We start from the raw sequence: 13565 nt of genomic DNA on the forward strand, positions 1-13565 counted from the left end.
GCGGAACACCCACTTGGTCCCTACAACATTTTGCTTGGGACGAGGCACCAGTGTCCAAACTTCATTTCTCTTGAAGTTGTTGAGCTCTTCCTGCATGGCCAACACCCAGTTCGGATCTAGCAAGGCCTCTTCTACCCTAAAAGGCTCAATAGAAGAGACAAAAGAGTAATGCTCACAAAAATTAACTAATCTAGAGCGAGTAGTTACTCCCTTGCTAATATCACCCAAAATCTGGTCGACGGGATGATCCCTTTGAATCGTCGCTCGAACTTGGGTTGGAGGTGCCGGTTGCGCTTCTTCCTCTATCACATGAACATCTTGTGCTCCCCCGTGATCACACGCCTCTTCTTGATGATCCTGTTCATCGTCTTGAGTTGGGGGATGCACCATTGTTGAGGAAGAAGGTTGATCTTGCTCCTTTTGTTCCTGTGGTCGTACATCACCAATTGCCATGGTACGTATTGCGGCCGTCGGAACATCTTCTTCATCTACATCATCAAGATCAACAACTTGCTCTCTTGGAGAGCCATTAGTCTCATCAAATAAAACGTCGCTAGAGACTTCAACCACACCCGATGATTTGTTGAAGACCCTATACGCCTTTGTATTTGAATCATAACCTAACAAAACCCCTTCTACAGCTTTGGGAGCAAACTTAGAATTTCTACCTTTCTTCACTAGAATATAACATTTGCTCCCAAATACACAAAAGTAAGACACATTGGGTTTGTTATCAGTTAGAAGCTCATATGAAGTCTTCTTGAGGAGGCGATGAAGGTAGACCCGGTTTATGGCGTGGCAAGCTGTGCTCACGGCTTCCGTCCAAAACCGTTCGGGCGTCTTGAATTCACCAAGCATCGTCCTCGCCATGTCTAGTAGCGTCCTGTTCTTCCTCTCTACCACACCATGTTGTTGTGGTGTGTAGGGAGCGGAGAACTCGTGCTTGATTCCTTCCTCCTCAAGATACTCCTCCACTTGAAGGTTCTTGAACTCGAATCCATTGTCGCTCCTTATCTTCTTCACTTTGAGCTCAAACTCGTTTTGGGCTCTCCTTAGAAAGCGCTTGAGGGTCCCTTGGGTTTCAGATTTATCCTGCAAAAAGAATACCCAAGTGAAGCGGGAAAAGTCATCAACTATAATAAGACCATACTTACTTCCTCCTATGCTTAGATAGACGACGGGTCCAAAGAGGTCCATATGAAGTAACTCTAGGGGTCTTGATGTTGTCATCACATTTTTGGCATGATGAGAGCTTCCCACCTGTTTACATGCTTAACAAGCTGCACAAGGTCTATCTTTTTCGAAAGTTACATTGGTTAGACCTATCACGTGTTCTCCCTTTAGAAGCTTGTGAAGGTTCTTCATCCCCACATGTGCTAAACGGCGATGCCACAGCCAGCCCATGCTAGTCTTAGCAATTAAGCATGCATCTAGACCGGCCTCCTCTTTTGCAAAATCAACTAAATAAAGTTTGCCGTCTAGTACACCCTTAAAAGCTAATGAACCATCACTTCTTCTAAATACAGACACATCTACATTTGTGAATAAACAGTTATATCCCATATTACAAAGTTGACTCACAGACAACAAGTTATATCCAAGTGACTCAACTAAGAACACATTAGAAATAGAGTGCTCGGATGAAATCGCAATTTTTCCTAACCCTTTCACCTTGCCTTGGTTCCCATCACCGAATATGATTGAATCTTGGGGATCCTTGTTCTTGACGTAGGAAGAGAACATCCTCTTTTCCCCCGTCATGTGGTTTGTGCATCCGCTGTCGATAATCCAGCTTGAGCCCCCAGATGCATAAACCTGCAAGGCAAATTTAGGCTTGGGTCTTAGGTACCCAACTCATGTTGGGTCCTACAAGGTTAGTTACAATAGTCTTAGGGACCCAAATGCAAGTCTTGTCTCCCTTACATTTGGCCCCTAATTTCCTAGCAATTACCTTCTTATTCTTTCTACAAATAGCAAAGGAAGCATTGCAAGCATAATAAATTGTAGAAGGTTCATTCATTACTTTCCTAGGAACATGAACAATATTTCTTCTAGGCATATGATGAACAACATTTTTCCTAGCCAAATTTCTATCATGCATAATAGAAGAACTAGAAGTAATCATGGCATGAGAATCAAAAGCATCATAACTTTTATAAACATTCCTAGAATGTCTCCTATCATGATACATGAAAGCATGGTTCTTTTGAGCACTACTAGCCATAGGGGCCTTCCCTTTCTCCTTGGCGGAGATGGAAGCCTTATGACTTGTTAAGTTCTTGACTTCCCTCTTGAAGCCAAGACCATCCTTAATTGAGGGGTGTCTACCAATCGTGTAGGCATCCCTTGCAAATTTTAGTTTGTCAAATTCACTCTTGCTAGTCTTAAGTTGGGCATTAAGACTAGCCACTTCATCATTCAATTTAGAAATTGAAACTAGGTGTTCACTACAAGCATCAACATTAAAATCTTTACACCTATTGCAAATTGCAACATGTTCTACACAAGATGTTGATTTATTAGCTATTTCTAACTTAGCATTCAAATAATCATTTATGCTCTTTAAGCTAGAAATAGAGTCATGGTATGTAGACAATTAACAAGAAAGCATTTCATTCCTTTTAATTTCTAAAGCAAGGGATTTTTGTGCCTCTACAAACTTATCATGTTCTTCATACAAAAGATCCTCTTGCTTTTCTAATAACCTATTCTTATCATTCAATGCATCAATTAATTCGTTAATCTTATCAACCTTAGTCCTATCTAGGCCCTTGAATAAACATGAATAGTCTATTTCATCATCGCTAGATTCTTCATCACTTGAGGAAGCGTAAGTACTAGTATCACGAGTGCTTACCTTCTTTTCCCTTGCCATGAGACAGGTGTGATGCTCGTTGGGGAAGAGGGCCGACTTGTTGAAGACGGTGGCGGCGAGTCCTTTGTTGTCGGAGTCGGACGACGAACAATCCGAGTCCCACTCCTTTCCAAGGTGTGTCTCGCCCTTAGCCTTCTTGTAAGCCTTCTTCTTTTCCCTCTTGTTCCCTTGTTCCTGGTCACTATCATTATCGGGACAATTAGCGATAAAATGACCAATCTTACCACATTTGAAGCATGAGCGCTTCCCCTTCGTCTTGGTCTTGTTGGGATGCTCCTTGCGACCCCTTAGCGTCGTCTTGAAACGCTTAATGATGAGGGCCATCTCTTCTTCATTGAGTCCCGCCGCCTCAACTTGTGCCACCTTGCTAGGTAGCACTTCCTTGCTCCTCGTTGCTTTGAGAGCAACGGTTTGAGGCTCGTGGATTGGGCCGTTCAACGCATCGTCAACGTATCTTGCCTCCTTGATCATCATCCGCCCGCTTACAAACTTTCCAAGTATCTCCTCAGGCGTCATCTTGGTGTACCTAGGATTCTCACGAATATTGTTCACAAGATGTGGATCAAGGACAGTAAAAAACCTTAGCATTAGGCGGACGACGTCGTGGTCCGTCCATCGCGTGCTTCCATAGCTCCTTATTTTGTTGACGAGGGTCTTGAGCCGGTTGTACGTTTGGGTTGGCTCCTCGCCCCTGATCATTGCGAATCTCCCAAGTTCGCCCTCCACCAAATCCATCTTGGTGAGCATGGTGATGTTGTTTCCCTCATGTGAGATTTTGAGGGTGTCCCAAATCTGCTTGGCGTTATCCAAGCCGCTCACCTTATGGTATTCATCCCTACACAATGAAGCTAGAAGAACAGTAGTAGCTTGTGCATTTTTGTGAATTTGCTCATTAATAAACATTGGACTATCTGTACTATCAAAGTGCATTCCATTTTCTATTATCTCCCATATACTTGGATGGAGAGAGAACAAGTGGCTACGCATTTTGTGACTCCAAAATCCGTAGTCCTCTCCATCAAAGTGGGGGGGGGGGTTTACCGAGGGGAATGGAAAGCAAATGAGCATTGGAACTTTGCGGAATACGAGAATAATCAAAGGAAAACTTTGAATTAACCGTCTTCTTTTTCTCGTAGTCGTTGTCGTCGTCCTTTTGGGAAGAGGAAGATTCGTCGCTGTCGTAGTAGACTATCTCCTTGATGCGCCTTGTTTTCTTCTGCCTCCCGTCTTTTCTTTTGTGGCCCGAGCCTGAGTCAGTAGGCTTGTCATCCTTTGGATCATTGACAAAGGACTCCTTCTCCTTATCATTGACCACCATCCCCTTGCCCTTAGGATCCATCTCTTCGGGTGATTAGTCCCTTTCTTGAAGAGAACGGCTCCGATACCAATTGAGAGCACCTATAGGGGGGGGTGAATAGGTGATCCTGTAAAACATGAACTTTAATGCCACAAAACTTAGTTAGGAGTTAGCACAGTAAAGCCAAGTGGCTAGAGAAGAATTCTTGCAAGACACGATAACCACAAGAAGATCAATCACAGATAGACACATTGGTTTATCCCGTGGTTCGGCCAAGTTCAACACTTGCCTACTCCATGTTGTGGCGTCCCAACGGACGAGGGTTGCAATCAACCCCTCTCAAGCGGTCCAAACACCCACTTGAATACCACTTTGTTTTGCTTTGTTTACTATATCCCGCTTGCGAGGAATCTCCACAACTTGGAGCCTCTCGCCCTTACAATTTGATGTTCACAAAGAATCACGGAGTAAGGGAGGGATGAGCAACGCACACAAGACACCAAAATCAGAGCGACAATACGCACACAAGTCACAACACGAGCTCTCAACACAACTCAAAGAGTTCTCTACTCAAATGGAGCTCTAGTTGCTATCACAAAGAATCGAATGCGCGGAATTGAAGTCTTGGTGCCTAGGAATGCTTAGAGAATGCTTGGTGTGCTCCTCCATGCGCCTAGGGGTCCCTTTTATAGAACCAAGGCAGCTAGGAGCCGTTGAGAGCATTCCAGGAAGGCAATTCTTGCCTTCTGTCGCCTGGCGCACCGGACAGTCCGGTGCACCACCGAACACTGTCCGGTGCGGATTTCTTTCCTTCTTTGGCGAAGCCGACCGTTGACGGTTCAGAGCCGTTGGCGCACCGGACACTATCCGGTGCACACCGGATAGTCTGGTGCCCCCTTCTGACCGTTGGCTTTGCCACGCATCGCGCACGGATTACACGGCTGACAGTTGGCCCGGCCGACTGTTGGCTCACCGGACAGTCCGGTGCACCACCGGACAGTTCGGTGATTTATAGCCGTACACCGCCGTCGAAGTCCCGAGAGCAGCCAGTTGACAGACGCCAGCCTGGCACACCGGACACTGTCCGGTGCACCCAGACCGAGCAGCCTTTTGGCTGTACACAGCCAACTTCTCCAAAATTGTTTCTCCTGTTTCTAGCACTTAGACACAATACATTAGTCTTCAAAACAATGTACTAGGTCTAGAAACATACCTTTAATCTTGATTTGCACTTCTTGAGTCCTTGGCACAATTTAACACTTAGGCACTTGTGTTGGACACTTAATCACCAAAATACTTAGAAATGGCCCAAGGGCACATTTCCCTTTCAGTCTTGTGAGGAGTTTAGCAGGGTGATGACACAAAAATTTGAGATGTCGATGATGGGCGAGTTGAACTACTTCCTTGGGTTCCAAGTGAAGCAACTCAAGGACGGCACCTTCATCTCCCAAATGAAGTACACTCAAGATCTTCTCAAGCGGTTTGGGATGAAGGACGCCAAGCCCGCGAAGACACCAATGGGAACCGACGGACATGTCGACCTCAACAAAGGAGGTAAGTCCGTTGATCAAAAGGCATACCAGTCTATGATAGGATCCTTGCTTTATTTATGTGCTAGTAGACCGGATATTATGCTTAGCGTATGCATGTGTGCTAGATTTCAATCTGATCCAAGGGAGTGTCACCTTGTGGCCGTTAAGCGAATTCTTAGATATTTAGTTGCTACGCCTTGCTTCGGGATCTGGTATCCAAAGGGGTCTACCTTTGACTTGATTGGATACTCAGACTCTGATTATGCTGGATGCAAGGTTGATAGGAAGAATACATCAGGGACGTGCCAATTCCTAGGAAGGTCCCTGGTGTCTTGGAGTTCTAAGAAACAAACCTCCGTTGCCCTATCCACCGCTGAGGCCGAGTACGTTGCCGCAGGACAATGTTGCGCGCAACTACTTTGGATGAGGCAAACCCTCCGGGACTTTGGCTACAATCTGAGCAAAGTCCCACTCCTATGTGACAATGAGAGTGCAATCCACATGATGGATAATCCTGTTGAACACAGTCGCACTAAGCACATAGACATCCGACTTCACTTTTTGAGAGACCACCAGCAAAAGGGAGATATCGAAGTGTTCTATATTAGCATCGAGAACCAGCTAGCCGATATCTTTACCAAGCCTTTAGATGAGAAAACCTTTTGCAGGCTACGTAGTGAGCTAAATGTCTTAGATTCGTGTAACTTGGATTGATCTATAGCATACATGTGTTTTATGCCTTTGATCATGTTACCTTATGCATTTCTGAGATTTGTTGTTTATTTATGGTGCTCAAGTTGGGATCCCCGGACCTCACAAGTCCATGTGTGAGTAATGCACATATCTATGGGGAGAACTGCTACAACTTGACCCTTTGAGACTAACATTTGTGCTTGAGTTTACTTGATGTCGTCTCAAAGGTGAATTGAAAGGGAAAGGTGAATTTGGACCATGCAAAGACTTCCACTGCACTCCGGTATAAGTGTACTACCCTCCAAGTTCATTCTTAAGCTGCTATTGCCTTTTTGCTCTTAATTGACATTTTTGGTGAAGCAATGGGGTTAATGGGCCAATAATGATCCCATTTTTGGTGCTTAATGCCAAAGGGGGAGAAATTAAGGCTAAAGGAAATGGATGAGCTACCACTTGGAATTTTGAAAATAGTAGAGATAGAACTTTTGATTTGTCAAAATACTCTTATTGTCAAAATTTGGTCTCTTGTGGGGAGAATTTATGATTATGGGAAAAAGGGGGAGTTTTTGGATCTTGATCATTTTCACTCCTGGATTATCTCTCTTTGTGCCTAAACATGTGTGTTTGACTTAGAGATAGGAAAATGATTTTGATTTGCAAAAACAAACCAAGTGGTGGCAAAGAATGATCCAAATATGCCAAATAAGAGTTAAAAACAATTTGGTCTTCAATTTGAATCAATGTTGCATGTTTTGCATTGCTTTTGGATGTGTTGGCATAAATCACCAAAAAGGGGAAGATTGAAAGGGAAATGTGCCTTTGGGCAATTTCAATTATGTTTTGGTGATTAAGTGCCCAACACATTTAAATAAGCTCTCATGTGCTAAATAAAGAGAGAAGTGATAATCAAGGCAAAGGTATGGTTCTAGACTCAGTATATTGGTTTTGTGTGTACTAATATATTTGTCTAAGTGCTAGAATCAGAGAAAAGAGAAGAAGAAAAGGACTTGGCTGGAGCAGCCAAGACTCAGCTCGGTCTGGCACACCGGACTGTCCGGTGGTGCACCGGACAGTGTCCGGTGCGCTAGGCTGGCTTCCGGCAAACTGGTCGCTCTTGGGAGAAATTGGCGGCGTACGGCTATAATTCACCGGACTGTCCGGTGAGCCAACGGTTGCTAGAGCAACGGTCGGCCACGCAATCCGCGGGCGACGCGTGGCCCTAGCCAACGGTCGGCTGGGGGCACCGGACTGTCCGGTGTGCACTGGACAGTGTCCGGTGCGCCAACCAGCCCAAAGTTGCAACGGTCGGCTGCGCCAGGAATGGAAGGAAATCGCACACCGGACATGAACAGTGGCTGTCCGGTGGCACACCGGACTGTCCGGTGCGCCACCCGACAGAAGGCAAGATTAGCCTTCCAAGAATGCCTCCAACGGCTCCTAGCTGCCTTGGGACTATAAAAGGGACCCCTAGGCGCATGGAGGAGCCACCCAAGCATACTTTGAGCATTCTAAGTCTTCCACACTCCGTCTCCGCGCACTTGATCGACTGTGATAGTGATTTGAGCTCCGTTCTTGTAGTGAATTAGTTGTGCTTCATTTTGAGCTCAAGTCTTGGCTTGTGTGCGTGTGTATTGCTGCGGATTTGTGTGTGTTGCTTCCCATCCTTACTCTTGTGCTTTCACCGTGATCTTTATTGTAAGGGCAAGAGACTCCAACTTGTGGAGATTCCTCGTGAACGGGAAAAGTGATAAGCAAAGAAAAGCCGTGATATTCAAGTTGATCATTGGATCACTTGAAACGGGTTGAGTGCAACCCTCGTCCATTGGGACGCCACAATGTGGAGGTAGGCAAGCGTTATACTTGTCGAACCACGGGATAAACTCGCGTGTCTTTTGTGTTTGTTTTTCTGTGATTCTTGTGTTCACAAGAGCTCGCTACTTAGCCATACTAACATTTAACCAAGTTTTGTGGCTATTAGTTGTTGAATTTTACAGGATCACCTATTCACCCCCCTCTAGGTGCTCTCAATGACTCAAAAGTTTGAGATGTCGATGATGGGCGAGTTGACCTACTTTCTTGGATTCCAAGTAAAGTAACTCAAGGACGGCACCTTCCTCTCCCAAACGAAGTATACTCAAGATCTTCTCAAGCGGTTTGGGATGAAGGATGCCAAGCCCGTGAAGACAGCAATGGGAACCGACGAACATGTTGACCTCAATGTAAGTCCGTTGATCAAAAGGCATACTGGTCCATGATAGGGTCATTACTTTATTTATGTGCTAGTAGATCGGACATTATGCTTAGTGTATGCATGTGTGCTAGATATCAATCCGATCCCAAGGAATGTCACCTTGTGGCCGTTAAGTGAATTCTTAGATATTTAGTTGGTATGCCTTGCTTCGGGATCTGGTATCCAAATGGGTCTACCTTTGACTTGATTGGATACTCAGACTCCGATTATGCCGGGTGCAAGGTTGATAGGAAGAGCACATCAGGGACGTGCCAATTTCTAGGAAGGTCCCTGGTGTCTTGGAGTTCCAAGAAACAAACATCCATTGCCCTATCCACCGCTGAGGCCGAGTATGTTGCCGCAGAACAGTGTTGCACGCAACTACTTTGGATGAGGCAAACCCTCCGGGACTTTGGCTACAATCTGAGCAAAGTTCCACTCCTATGTGACAATGAGAGTGCAATCCGCATGGCAGATAATCCTGTTGAACACAACCGCACTAAGCACATAGGCATCAAGCATCACTTTCTGAGGGACCACCAGCAAAAGGGAGATATCGAGGTGTACCACATTAGCACCAAGAACGAGCTAGCCGATATCTTTACCAAGCCGTTAGATGAGAAAACCTTTTGCAGACTGCGTAGTGAGCTAAATGTCTTAGATTCACGTAACTTGGATTGATCTATAGCATACATGTGTTATATGTCTTTGATCATGTTACTTTATGCGTTTATATGATTTGTTGCTTATTTATGGTGCTCAAGTTGTGCAAGGGATCCCCGGACCTCACACATCCATGTGTGAATGATGCACATATTTATGGGGAGATGTGCTACTTGACCCTTTGAGACTAATCTGTTTGTTTGAGTATACTTGATGTAGTCTCAAAGGTGCATTGAAAGAGAAATGTGGACTTGGACAATGCAAAGACTTCCACTGCACTCCGGTATTAGTGTAATTAACTCCAAGTTCATACTTATGATCTTCTTTGCCTTTTGCTCTTAGTTGACATTTTTTGGTGAGGCAATGGGGTTAAAGGGCCAATAATGATCCCGTTTTGGTGCTTAATGCCAAAGGGGGAGAAATTAAGGCCAAAGCAAATGGATCAGCTACCACTTGTGAATTTCAAAAATAATAGAGTTAGAATTTTTGATTTATCCAAAATACTCTTATTGCAAAAATTGGTCTCTTGTGGGGGAGAATTTTGATTATGGGAAAAGGGGGAGTTTTTGGCACTTGATCATTTTCACTCTTGGAATAACTCTTTATGTGCCCAAACAAGTGTGTTTGACTTAGAGATAGGAAAAAGAATTTGATTTGCAAAAACAAACCAAGTGGTGGCAAAGAGCAATCCAAATATGCCAAATTATAGTAAAAAACAATGTGGTCTTCAATTGCATTGATGTTGCACTTCTTTTGGTTGCTTTTGGTTGTGTTGGCATAAATCACCAAAAATGGGGAGATTGAAAGGGAAATGTGCCCTTGGGCAATTTCTATATTGTTTTCGTGATTAAGTGCCCAACACATTTAATTAAGTTCTAATGTGCCAAATAAATTGAGAAGTGCAAATCAAGGAAAAAGGTATGTTTCTAGACTTGGTGAATTTTTTGTGTACTAACATGGTGTTAGGGACTTGTGCTCAAATGCTTCGGCTTAAGAACAAGGCAACATAAAATGTTAAATATCAAAACCCTTCGTCCTTCGAAGCATTATTTCCCCTTGGATATAATGGATTTCGGACGAAGGTTATGAAGGTCACACCTTCATAATCATAATAAAAGATAAGAAAAGATTTATGCATAAAATATGGAAAATAACATGACTACTTTGAACATTATTATTAATTTATTTCTATTTATTTTACTTATATAAACGACAACAAATTACAAATGTACCTTCGGCTTGAAGGAAAGTAGGGGCACAAGCGAGATGCCAATGCTAAATCAGCGTGAACAGTACGGGAGTACTGTTCATCTATTTATAGGCACGGGACGCAGCCCATGTAAAATTACATTAATGCCCTTTGCTTTTGTCAATAACTCTATAGTAATTCTCCGAGGTCTAATTTGGCTTTTCATCTTTAAGTCGGTTCCCCTTTTCTGCTGTCATACCGAAGCTTTTCTGCACATAGCTTCGTGATCGTTTCATCCTTCGTCACGAACGTCTTCCATTTCAGTCAAGCTTCGTCTTGACCATGCTTTTGTATACTCACAACCTGATTCCGAAGATACCTGCTCGCATACTTGTAAAACATTGTCAAATTATGTTTTTGAGGACCTTCGGAAGCCGAAGGCCCCCAACAGTAGCCCCTCGCAATATTAATTTGCTGTAATGATAAATTCATATTGCGATATGGACGAAGGCCTTAAGCCGAATGTCCGAAAAACACCTTCTTTTTGCTAGAATAGCAACAGTCTTTGACAAGCGGGACCCTCCAGTTTTCAACGCATTGGGTGTATAAATAAGAGCTCATCCCTGGTTTATTTGACACGCTCTCTTGCCAACTGCTTTTACTCACCCAACTATTAGCCTGCGCGTAACAACACTTGCTTGGCCTTTTGGATTTTTAAGCTTCGGTTTCGAGAGCACTTTCTCAGCGTTTGCAAGGATGTCTGAGGATAAAAAAGTTGTTAGTGATTCGAAGCTAAGTCTTTCTGAGGAAATGCATCTGGGCTTTCTTCAATCAATGTCGAAGACTAATACAGAGAAGATTACTAAAGAAATTTTGGAGGGTTTGTCTGAAGATACTTGTGACAGTGATAGTTATGATGTAGAAAGTGAGGGTGAAGACTCCGAAGATCGACCGTGGCGACCGAGTCACACAGTTTTCAGCAAATCGAGCATTAAGCAGAGTCATCTTGATACCATGAAAGGAAGGTATTTTCGAGACATGTCTATTGTGAGGGCGGATATTGGGGAAAAAACTGTGCCTACTCCCGAAGAAAATGAAGTCGTGGTATTCCGAAGCTTCTAGAAAGCTGGACTACGATTTCCCTTAAGCAGTTTTGTTGTGGAAGTACTGAAGGTATTTGAAGTCTACCTTCACCAACTCACTCCCGAATCAATCATAAGAATGGGCATCTTCGTCTGGGCCGTGAGGAGCCAAGGTTTGGAACCAAATGCTAAAAGTTTTTGCAACATACATGAGTTGTTGTACGAGACGAAACCTTGGGGCAAAGAGCAGTATCACAACAATTTTGGCTGCTATAGCTTCGGCGCCCGATCTGGGTCAAGTTGCCCCGTGCCAACCTTTCGGAAAAGATGGCCCGACAACTGGATGACATAATGGTTTTATGTGAAGAATGATTTAAAAATCCGGGAAGATATTAAAGGTATCATTATGCGCCCTGTTTGGCAACGCTTCGGCCTTCGGAGGCCGAAGGTGGTGATGGATGAAACAACAGAAAAATGCCAAAGAGCCTTCGGCGCAGTGTGCTCTTTTATTGGGACAAGGGATTTAATGCAAGAACATATTGCCTTCAGAGTATGGCCACTTGCAGATAACTGGGAAATGCCGAAGGAAACCGTTAAAGAACCTGACGAAGGTGGACTAGTCCGGCTAAAATACACATTCAAGTACGGAGATAAATTCGTTGAGCCAGATGATGACTGGCTAAAAAGCATTGAGACTGTAAGTGATGAACTGCTTGGGGTATACTCAAAGGCCGAAGATACTGCATTATCAGCGGCCTTCGGAGGCCGAAAGAAGAAGAGGCTCAATCGAGTATTTGACGCAATTGGGTTTGTCTACCTCGACTACCATTATCCAGTGCGGGGTCAAAAAAGAAAGAATACTTCCTCTGCGAAGGAAACTACTTCAGCCGCTCCTAGTGAGCCGGCGCCGAAGAAGAAAAGGGTAAAGGTTCTCACACACCGGCCACGTTATAATGAACTGGCCACAGTGCCTGAGTTCGCCGGTGAGACCTCTTCGGCCACCGAAGCTAAAGAATCAACTCTGCCAGAAATTGAAGAGTTGGCTGAAGTACCAGCAACAGAAAAGATAGAAGAACCAAGGACTGAAGAAGCAAAAACATTAGAAGTTTTAAGTCCTTCAGCAAAAATTGAGATAGGAAAAAGCCAGAAGGGTCCAACAGTGACCCCGAAAAGAAAAAGGATGGTTAATGTGTTAGATGTTTTGGAGACAATTAAATCTTCAAGCATAACTCCAAAAAAAACTGTTGAAACTTCTGAAATGTCTACTGAAGCCTTTGTTGCTGAAGCTTCGAAGCAACAATTTGAAACTGAAGCTGGGCCTTGACACCCAATAGACAATTTCTTTCTAACTTGACACCCAATAGCACTTGAAAGTTGTCTAGCACTTTTACCAATAGGCTAACCTCGATCATTGAGTAAAATTTTGATTTTTGGCATTTCAGGTGACCTTGAGAATATTCCCTCCATCTTAGTTATGCCCCTTGCAGGCCTCTTTTTTGTAGCATTGATTGGATCATCCTCGGTAACTTCAACTTAAGCAAATGAAAAGCACACATTGGTAACTGTTAAAAGAAGTTGCATGTACTAAATGATATACATGATATATAAATATGAGGATTATGAGTCATCACCATTGTCGGTGAGAAAATCTCCCACCGTCTGCAAATCAGCAATCGCTTGTTCGTCTTGAGGTTGAGCATTTTGTCTTTGTGGCCTTGGTTGCAAGTTTGGAGGTTTAGTTGTTGGAACACTTGTCTTCTGTTTTTTCTACAAGCAAATGGCATGAATGTTATGCAGTTAACTGCTATGAAACTGCTATGAAATATATATATACATTTGCTAAAAGTGCTAGAACTAAAACTGCTATAAAACTGAAACTGCTATATAAATACACACTGAACCCGTCATTTGCTAAAACTGCTAGAAATGACTGCTATAAAAGTGCTAGAAATACATATACCCTTTTCCCTCTAAGTCTATCAGTGTCCGAAGTCACTTGCTAAA

General features: G+C 43.6%; 1 long non-coding RNA gene across 1 annotated transcript; it reads right to left on the reverse strand.

Moving 5' to 3' along the window:
• Nucleotides 1-12964: 12964 nt before the first annotated feature.
• Nucleotides 12965-13292, reverse strand: LOC109945480 (uncharacterized). Its single transcript, XR_002268678.1, has 2 exons — nt 13193-13292; nt 12965-13093 (listed from the first exon to the last, which is right to left on the reverse strand). It is a non-coding gene; the product is annotated as an uncharacterized lncRNA (long non-coding RNA).
• Between the last annotated feature and the right edge of the window lie 273 nt (nt 13293-13565).

The sequence above is a fragment of the Zea mays genome, chromosome 4 (assembly GCF_902167145.1).
Source record: "Zea mays cultivar B73 chromosome 4, Zm-B73-REFERENCE-NAM-5.0, whole genome shotgun sequence".
NCBI lineage: Eukaryota > Viridiplantae > Streptophyta > Magnoliopsida > Poales > Poaceae > Zea > Zea mays.